The sequence below is a fragment of the Coenobita brevimanus genome, chromosome 42 (genome assembly GCF_032717465.1).
Source record: "Coenobita brevimanus isolate Jiangsu-jjx chromosome 42, ASM3271746v2, whole genome shotgun sequence".
Classification (NCBI taxonomy): Eukaryota; Metazoa; Arthropoda; class Malacostraca; order Decapoda; family Coenobitidae; genus Coenobita; species Coenobita brevimanus.
In genome coordinates this window covers 7,919,038-7,929,178 of record NC_136995.1, presented here as the reverse complement: position 1 = coordinate 7,929,178, position 10,141 = coordinate 7,919,038, and positions in this window count along the sequence as shown.

Sequence of the window (10,141 nt, the reverse complement as noted above, 5' to 3'; positions counted from 1 at the left end):
AAATCCTGAAGAAGTCTTAGGAAGAGGGCCCACAATATCCACCAACACACGGGTGAAAGGCGCCTCAAAAGGAGGAATGGGAACTAGAGGTGCAACCTTTTCGGTCTGATTACACTTCCCCACAACTTGACAGGTGTGACAAGACTTACAATACCAGGAAACATCCCTGAAGATACCTGGCCAGTAGAAGTGTTTCAAAATGCGTGCCACAGTCTTCCTCACTCCAAGGTGTCCTGCCAAACTGGAATCATGAGCCACTCTAATGATATCCTGCCTACAAACACGAGGGATGACAACTTGATGTACAACCTCCCATTCACAGTCGGCTGATGCTGTTGGGGGTCTCCACTTCCTCATAAGTACTCCTGACTTTACATAATAACAAGTAGAAGCACCGGCTGACTCTTCTTCACTGTAAGCAGAGTTAGCTAGACCTTTCAACTCAGGGTCAGCAACCTGCAACTCAACCAACTCTTGACGAGACAAATTATCAACACTACGGGTACTGCCTCATCTGGTGAGTGGTCCAAATTAGCAAGAAAAGTGTCAGCTAGGATAACATCATCATCATCATTATCCTCTAAATCACCAGTAACTTTAGACTTAGCCCTAGTGACAGCACATGCAGGGAACACATCAGGGACATCACAATCCTGGGACGCAGCCACTGGCTCACTAGACAACTGAGGAGCTGGACACACTTGACTTCCACCAATATCATTTCCAAGTAAGAAAGTTACACCTGACATTGGGAGTGTCTCAACCAACCCAACCATAACGGAACCATTAACAAAACCAGACTCTAAATTCACTCTGCACAGAGGAACAGAGAAGTAATTATTCCCTACACCTTGTAAGATTACAGTTTCATCAGAGGAATTAACATTAGAGCCTAGAACACTGGTCAGCATAAGGGATTGGCAAGCACCTGTATCACGATATATTTTAACTGATTTCCTGTCATTACTGTCCAGAGGACTGACAAAACCATCAGACAGGAAATTAGCACATGAACTCTTGAGAGTGTCATCCACGTTACTGCTCAAAAGAGGAGCTCCATCATGAGAATTTAAGTTACCCCTCAAAGCAGGTTCAGTTAACTCAGTTAAAGAATTCTGGGAACTCTCAAGAGTGGACACTAGACCAATTGACTGAATATTTAAAGACTCCTTTTTGTTCACATCACGCTGTCTCCTGAAACATCTCTCCGTAGTATGACCAAGCTTACTACAATAAGTACATTTACTTTTCTGAAATCTAGAGGTGAAGCTGGTATTTACTTCCTGAGAAACATCATCCTTATTCTCTTTCCTGTTACCTGTACTCTGAGTAGAGGCAACGTACTTACTCTCAGCTTTCCCTTTTTCTCTAGAATATCTCTTGTGAGTGAGAACATACTCATCAGCTAAAACTGCAGCATCAGACAAATTATCTATTCTTTTCTCATCAAGATATAGGCTTACATCTTTACTAATACACCTTTTGAAATCCTCCAGCAAAATCATCTGCTTAAATTTACCAAAATCAGAATCCACATTCTTAGAATTTAACCACTGCTCTAACAAATCTTCTTTGATTCTTGCATACTCAACATGGGATTGCTTATCTTGCTTGTAAGTTGTCCTAAATTTTACTCTATAAGCTTCAAGAACAAGCTCATAGGCCTTAAGAATCAAGCTCTTTACTACATCATAATTATCAGACTGATCCTGAGGCAAAGATGCATAAGTTACTTGAGCTTTACCGGTGAGAACAGTTTGAAGGAGTACTGGCCAATACTCCTTAGGCCAATTAAAACCTGTAGCTACCCTCTCAAACAACTGAAAATACTTTGTTAAATCAGATTCATTAAAAGGAGGGACAAGTTTAACATTTTTAGCCCCATCAAAATCATCAGAGCTAGATGATCCAGTTCCACATTGTTTCATGCGATACTCATGGTCTGCCTGAATCCTAGCAAGTTCAACTCGTGCGTGAAACTCAGCCTCCTTAGCACGGGCCTCCTGCAGGGCTAGCTGTAACTTAGCTAATTCAATCTGCGTTTGCTCATTTGGAGGAGTTACATTAAACAAGCTTTCATTAATCATGGCAACAATCTGATCTTTAGACTGATGAGAGCGAACAACAAATCCCAATTGTTGAGCAACAATTCTTAAGTTCATTCTTTGTTCTGTTTTCTATATCACACACTGTTTGCACATTTGACAAAAAATCTTTGGCTTCATCAAGTGTAGAAATAGTAGCCATCATGAATATATCACAGTCACAAAATATCAAACAATATCCTTATGATAATATCCTGAGTATCCTGATATGAGGTCGCCAAATTTATGTTACGGAACAGAGAAAGATAATGTACACTTTAAGTGAGAATACGAAGAGTCACTACTGTCCCGTAAAGTTCCAGGTTCAAAACAAAAGAGTTAGGTAAAATTACAAGTTAAAGTTTAATGCTCAAACTAACAACAAAACATTCAGGACTCATAAGGATAATGTACTGGCAAATAAACAGGTTAAATATATGGTTAACTGCAATAGCCTCTATTAACACGAAATTAGCAAGAGTAAATTTATCTAAGTCAGCCCTGATAAAATGAGATACCAGATAATACTCAGTGAATGCCAGATAAATTATTACAGATACAAACTATTATCCAAAATGACTGACAAAGAACCCTACATAAATTACAAAAACTTCACTAGGCCTACAAATTAAACTTATGCTACACAGTACAAGAAAAAATACAACAACAGTTATACTCAAATTACACACAGCTGCTAGATGGTTGGAGACTTCTTGAGCACTCACAATAATAATATCTGTACAGGGGAGGACAGAGATGTGAAGAAAATGAGGAGCAGATCTAAGTGGCAATGATGCAGAGACTGAGCTCATTATATAGGAGCCAGGAGAGCTTGATACAACTTGTAATAAGGGCGCGCAAATGAAGCCATGGGGACATAGAGTTGACAATCCCGCTCTGGACAACAGAGAGAACGACTTACTCTACTATAACGGTAGAAGGGGGGGACTGAGGCAGAACACGCTCGTGATCAAACATGCAGCAACTGTGCGTTAAAATTAGACAAAGGATGATGAAATCATAGGCTATGTAACACCATATATGTAACCTGTTTTGCCATTACATTATCCTTATGAGTCCTGAATGTTTAGTTGTTAGTTTGAGCATTAAACTTTAACTTGTAATTTTACCTGAGTCTTTTATTTTGAACCTGGAACTTTGCGGGACAGTAGTGATTTTAGTATTCTCACTTGAAGTGTTCATTATCTCTCTCTGTTCCGTAACAGTATATATATATATATATATATATATATATATATATATATATATATATATATATATATATATATATATCTATATCTATCTACCTTGGCTCAATTAAACCAATATCCACATTTACTTGTTATTATCTGGTCAAAAACGATCCCGAGAACCTCGGCCGGACAGCCGACATGTTCAAACATTCGGTATCATGTCTGCTGGGCTGTAACCATGAGTGAGAAATAGGTTGTAACTCACAACCTGAGCTAAAATGTCCGTCCACTTCTGTACTGAATGATCAAAGTCACTTGCTGGTCAGATCACTCTGTATGAACCTCTCGCATCTGAGTAATACCGAACATAACCCACAATCATTGTCAAAATATCCGTATGCATCCCCATCCAATATTCACAATTGCACGGCCACTGGATAGGTCTTTCCTAACTGCTACCGAGTGTAACAAATACCGTAAGCCATAGTACATGTACAGTGACAGCAGCCATCTGCCTCTCTACTGAACGTCCAATGTCGCCCGGTCACTGGGACACACACACACACACACACACACACACACACACACACACACACACACACACACACACACACACACACACACACACACACACACACACACACACACACATGATGATTTCTACCAAGAACTGGTTGAAGTAGAGACTCACAATAGACTGGTTGAACGTGTACACAAACTAGAAATGGCTTTCAAAAATGAAATTGATGAAATAAAGAAGCAGATGCACTTGCAAAAGGAAGAAATAGAAAAACTAGGAAGGGAGGCCAATAAGAAAGACACAACCATCAGTGAACTAACAGTGGAATTGAGTACACTTAGGAAGAAAATGAGTGAAATGGCAAGTACAGTAGTCAATCACGAGAGTGGTATGGAAGAGTTCAAAAATGACACAGAGACAATTAGGCAAGTTAGCAGTCTTACTGACCAGAGCAGTGATATTGAGGAGAAGATAACACAAGTGAATGAAGCTGTGCAAAGCTACAAAAATGATGTAGAAACCACATATGCTGAAATGGTGAAAGTAAAGAAAGACTTAGAAACAAGGGTGGAGGAAAAAAGCATTAAAAAGGAGGTGAAAAGAATAATCCAAAACAATCCAAAGTTAGTCAGAGATTCAGTAGAGATAAACAAATCAATAGTAATCACTGGTATAGAAGAGGAAGAAGTAAAAAACAAGATCACAAGAGACAAAAAGGAGATGGCAAATGTAATGAGCTTACTGAAAGAAGTATCAGAGGAAATCTGTAGTAAAGACATAGAGGAACACAAAAGGTTAGGGAAATACAAGAAAAGCAAGACAAGACCTCTAAAGGTGACTTTCCAGAGTGTAAACACTGTGGAAGAGATACTAAAAAATGCAAAGAGTCTTAAGGAAAAAGAGGAGTTCAAAAATGTCTGGATAAAAAGATGCCTAACACAAGAGGAACTGGAATTACTGAAAGAGAAAAGGGAGGAAGCAAAAACAAAAAATGAGGGAAGATCAGAAGAGGAGAAGAAGAATTTTTTTTTACAAAGTAATAGGATTGCAGGTACGAAAGTGGTACACAAACAGGATGGAAGAAAAAGGAGGAAGGTAGGAGAACCATGTCATGACAAGTATATAAACAAGATGATAAAGTTGATGTACTCAAATGTGGATGGAATGGTATCTAAATTACTAGAGATGAATGATTATGTCAGAGAAAATGAACCACAAATAATATGCCTAACTGAAACAAAATTAATACCAAGGATATCAAATGACATACTAAACTTAGAGGAATACAATGTATGGAGAAGAGACAGGTATTTAAAAAAAGGAGGAGGAATTATAATATTAACTAAGAAAAACCTAAAAGTCAAGGAAATAAAACTAGATATACCATCACAAGTAGAACTGATTGCAGTAGAGATCGACACATCTGAAGGTAAAGTAATTATAGCCAATTTGTACATGCCACCCAGATCAAACACATGGGAAAGAGACGAATATGAGGACCTGGCAGAGAGTACAATTCAGAGTGTAAGATCATTGCTACATAAAATGGAAGAGAAATCGGAAAGAATTATACTAACTGGGGACTTCAATACAAATATAAATTGGAATACTCTAGATATAAATAGCCAAGAAAGCTGTTGGGACCAAAAGCTCCTGGATCTCGTACAAGAGTTTTTCTTAACGCAACATGTGAGGGAAACCACCAGAAAAAGAGGACTTGATGTACCTTCAGTGCTAGATCTAATATTTACAAGGCAAGAAAATGATATTGACAGTTTAATATATCACCCTCCACTCAGCAAAAGCGATCATGCAGTACTAAATTATAACTTCAGGATAGCATATGACATAGTAAACAGCAATGATTGTTACAAAAAGAGCCTAAACTATAAAAAGGGAAATTATCAAGACCTAAAGAAGTATTTCTTAGAAGTTGATTGGGAAAATGAGCTTAGAGGACAAGATTTAAATGCTATATATAAAATTATTTGTAAATTTTAAGAAATAGGAGTCCAGAAGTACATCCCACAGCACAAAGAAGCAGATAAGAAAATACAGAAATGGTTCAATACAGAATGTACAAAATCAAAAGAAAGAAGAGATTTGTTGCGGAATAGATACAGAAGACAAAATAGTGAAAGGGCGTATAATAATTACAAACAGGCAAGAAACGACTATACAAGAATAAGGAGGGAAGCCCAAAAACAGTTTGAGGAGGATATAATAAGTAAAAGTAGTGATCAACTAAAGCTGTTTTACAGCTATATCAGAAGCAAAACTAAAGTAAAAGATATAATACAATCCATTACAGACGAGGGAATCACTTATACACAAGAGAAAGATATTTGTGAAGCACTAAATAAGAATTTCCAATTAGTTTTTACAGAAGAAAAAAATTTTGAGAGGGACTATGTGGAACACGCATGTCCACACATACTACCAGATATACAAATAGCAGAAAAAGTAATACAGGAGGAGTTAAGTAGATTAGACAGAGGAAAAGCAAGTGGTCCTGATGAAATTTCATGTTGGGTATTACGAGAATGTGCAAAGGAGTTAAGTAAACCATTATTTTTAATTTTCAAGAAATCCTTGAGTCAAGGTAAACTACCTGATATTTGGAAAAAAGCAAATATTGTCCCCTTATTCAAGAAAGGAAATAGACAAAATCCACTCAACTACCGACCAGTATCACTGACCAGTGTTGTAAGCAAGGTATTAGAAAAACTTATAAGAAAAGCTTGGGTAAATCATCTAGAACACAGTATGATAACAGAAAGACAGTTTGGTTTCAGAAAAGGAAAATCATGTGTTACTAATCTGTTGAGCTACTATGACAGAGTAACAAACACAATACAGGAAAGAGAAGGATGGGTGGACAGTATATATTTTGATTTCAAGAAAGCTTTTGACACAGTACCACACCAAAGAATTTTATGGAAACTGTACCATCAAGGAGGAATTCGAGGCAAACTGTTTTATTGGATGCAAAACTTTCTTATAAAAAGAGAAATGAGGACAGTACTAAGATGAAACTACTCATCATGGAAAGAAGTGACTAGTGGAGTACCACAGGGTTCAGTGCTGGCATCAATCATGTTTTTAGTGTATATAAATGATATAAACAGTAACACTGGAAATGAGAGCTATCTGAATATGTTTGCAGATGATGCAAAAATACAAAGGAGAATTACTAACACAGACTCTTGTAAAGAGCTACAAGAAGAATTAAATAAACTTCATGAATGGAGTAGTACATGGCAAATGGAATTCAATGTGGACAAGTGTCATGTAATCAAGTTTGGTAAAAGTGGAAAAAGACCTGATTGGGATTATAAGTTAGGAAATAAAACCCTATACACATCAGAAAGAGAGAAAGACCTAGGTGTGATTATCAATAACAGACTATCTCCGGCTGACCACATCAGCGAGAAGGTGCGGAACATGTATACACTGCTTGCAAATATGAGAATAGCATTCACATACATAAATGAAGACATGCTAAGAAGGATAATATCATTCATTAGACCAACCCTGGATTATGCATCAGTAGTCTGGAGTCCTCATCTCAAAAAGCATATAGACAAGATTGAAAAAGTTCAAAGGGCCGCTACAAGATGGATACCAAGCTTAAGGGATCTAAGCTACGAAGAAAGACTAAATAAACTGAATCTACCAACACTACAGGAGAGAAGGAAAAGAGGTGACATGATAATGCTATATAAATGCATATCAGGAAAGGAGAAAATAGACATAAATTATTACTTAACATATGGAGAAGCATCAGCAAGAGGACACTGCAAAAAACTGCATAAGAAGAGAGGTGATAAAGACGTAAGGAAATTCAGTTTCCCAAACAGAGCAATTGATGAACGGAATGCACTACCGAATGAAATAGTGTGTGCCAAAACAATTCACAAATTTAAGGATATGTACGATAAATATGGTTTAAGACACGGGACAGTACGAGCTTGACTCATTCCTGTAAAGATACAATTAAGTAAGAACATACACACACACACAGAAAGAGAGAGAGAGAGAGAGAGAGAGAGAGAGAGAGAGAGAGAGAGAGAGAGAGAGAGAGAGAGAGAGAGAGAGAGAGAGAGAGAGAGAGAGAGTCCTGCCCATAATATGGTTACATTATCAGAATCTCTGTATAAATGCATATGATAGTACAGTATGTGAGTATGTACTGTACGGTACATTTCTGTTCTGTGTGGGTATTCGTTTCAATAGTACAGCCAGGCACCTCAGCCAAGTAGCCCTTGTTTGGTAAGTTAGGTTTCGTTAGGTTAAGTTAGGGAATGTTCACATGCACAATTTTGCCTGGGAAACCTACTGAGGATATTTTCGAGGAAATCCTGTGGTTAGTTTTGAAACGACAGGGCGACTGTCATTCCTGGCTGAGAGTTCCTGGTTGTAACACCGACCACAAACCAGTAAATGTACAGTAAATGCACCCGTCTGCCTTTACACCGAATGGCTGGAGTCTCCCCGCCTCCAGGATTTGTGCAGAAACTCCCCACCATCCGCCCCTGTCCACTTCCCTATCGAATGGTCAGCATCGGCTGGCCGGCGGCATCAGTCATACACTGCCTGAGGCGGTTATGTACTGGTCATTCGTCATTGCTGTCATGTGCTAACCCTTGCCTGGGCAAACGGAAGTGAACCTTATATGGTGATGTCAGTGTGCTGTGGTTTGCTTCCTTTGTGCTCGGATGCAACCGTAGGGTGTGACATGGAAGTGCTGTTCTACTCTCCGGCCTACAAGCCTGTACCTCAGTTCCAGCCTTTGTCTAGCCTGAATGACTTGCTTGCAAGAATGGCTGTGAATGTGGTAGCTTTTGTGGTGGTCCACTACCTTCTTCAGGTTGTGGCCCTTCTTTGCTGTTTTCTCGTGTGTATGGTGATGGCCCCTCCACGACCTGAGAAGCAGAAGAGGAAGGTTCTGGTTCTGGAGATGAAAGGTGAGATACTGAGCAAGGTTGATGGAGGCTGGACCACAGGATGCATGCTGCATAAATATGATCTTGTTCATTCAACACTGTTTGATATCAAGAAGGCATAGGACAAGCTTATGCTTTACGGACAGGGACTTCAGTGAAAGCACATGTAGGGGTGGCATGAAGGTAATGGCCCAAGCCCTGCATGCCATTATCGACCAATAGACATTATTGTTGTTGTGGTTTCGCCAGCAGTGTGGTGCTGGTGTGGTAGTGCGTGGGACCGAGGTGAAAGCTGTAGCCGAGAAGTTTGCATGCCTGCACAATAAGCACAACTTCAAGGCATCTGAGGGATAGCTCTTGTGCTTCAAGCTTCACCATGGACTTAATGGCCGTAAGATACATGGTGAGGCCTTGGACGTGGCAGTGGAGAAAGTAGACCCATTTCACCAGAAAGTGCAGCACGTGAACAAGGACAAGGGCCTTGCCCTTAGTCATGTCTATAATGCTGACAAAATTGGTCTATTCTACCGCTCCTTGCCCATGAACACCCAGGCTGAAGAAAAGGAGAAGACTGTGCCTGGTCGGAAGTTGTCCAAAAAACGTGTCTCTGTTTTGTGCTGTGCCAATGCCAACTGGGCACACCGCCTCAAACCCATTGTTGTTGGGCATGCAAAACAACCACTTTGTGTCTGTGGGTTGATGGATAGCCTGCCTGTTGTGTGGTACCATTCTGTGAAGGCCTGGTTTACCACAAAGATCTTCAGAGATTGGTTCCACAGACACTTCATCAAGGAGGTTATCCATTACCAAATGGAGGTCCTTGGTATTACTCGCGACCAGGTGACGGCGCTCCTGCTCCTAGACAATACACTCACATGTCTGTCTGAGAAGGATTTGGTTGCTTATGATGGGTGGATTAGGTGCATGTTTCTGCCACCTAATACGACTGCTCTGATTCGACCAACGGACCAGGGTGTTATTGTGGCTGCCAAGAGACTGTACCACCAGAGGTTCCTGAATGAGGTGATGGTGGTGCTGGAGGACGAGGACAGGGCAGAGGACATACGTGAGAAGCAGAGCTTGCAGAATCTTCGGTATTACGACCTGAAGTCTGCAGTGTTCAATTGGGCGAATGCATAGCAGGAAGTCTCTGTGAAAACCCTCAAAAGCGGTTGGTCTCACCTCCTCCAGGGAATCGAAGCCAAGCACGACTTTGAGGGGGCTGATGTGGATGATTTCCACTGCTGCCTTCAAACAGTAAGAGAGCAGGTGGACGTCGACGATGTGAGGGATTGAATGGATGCTGACGGCTGCGATCCCGGTTATCAGACCATGTCTGATGAGGAGCTCGCCACTGCTGCCTCTGCAGGCATGAAAGAGGATAGCAACACTGACGAG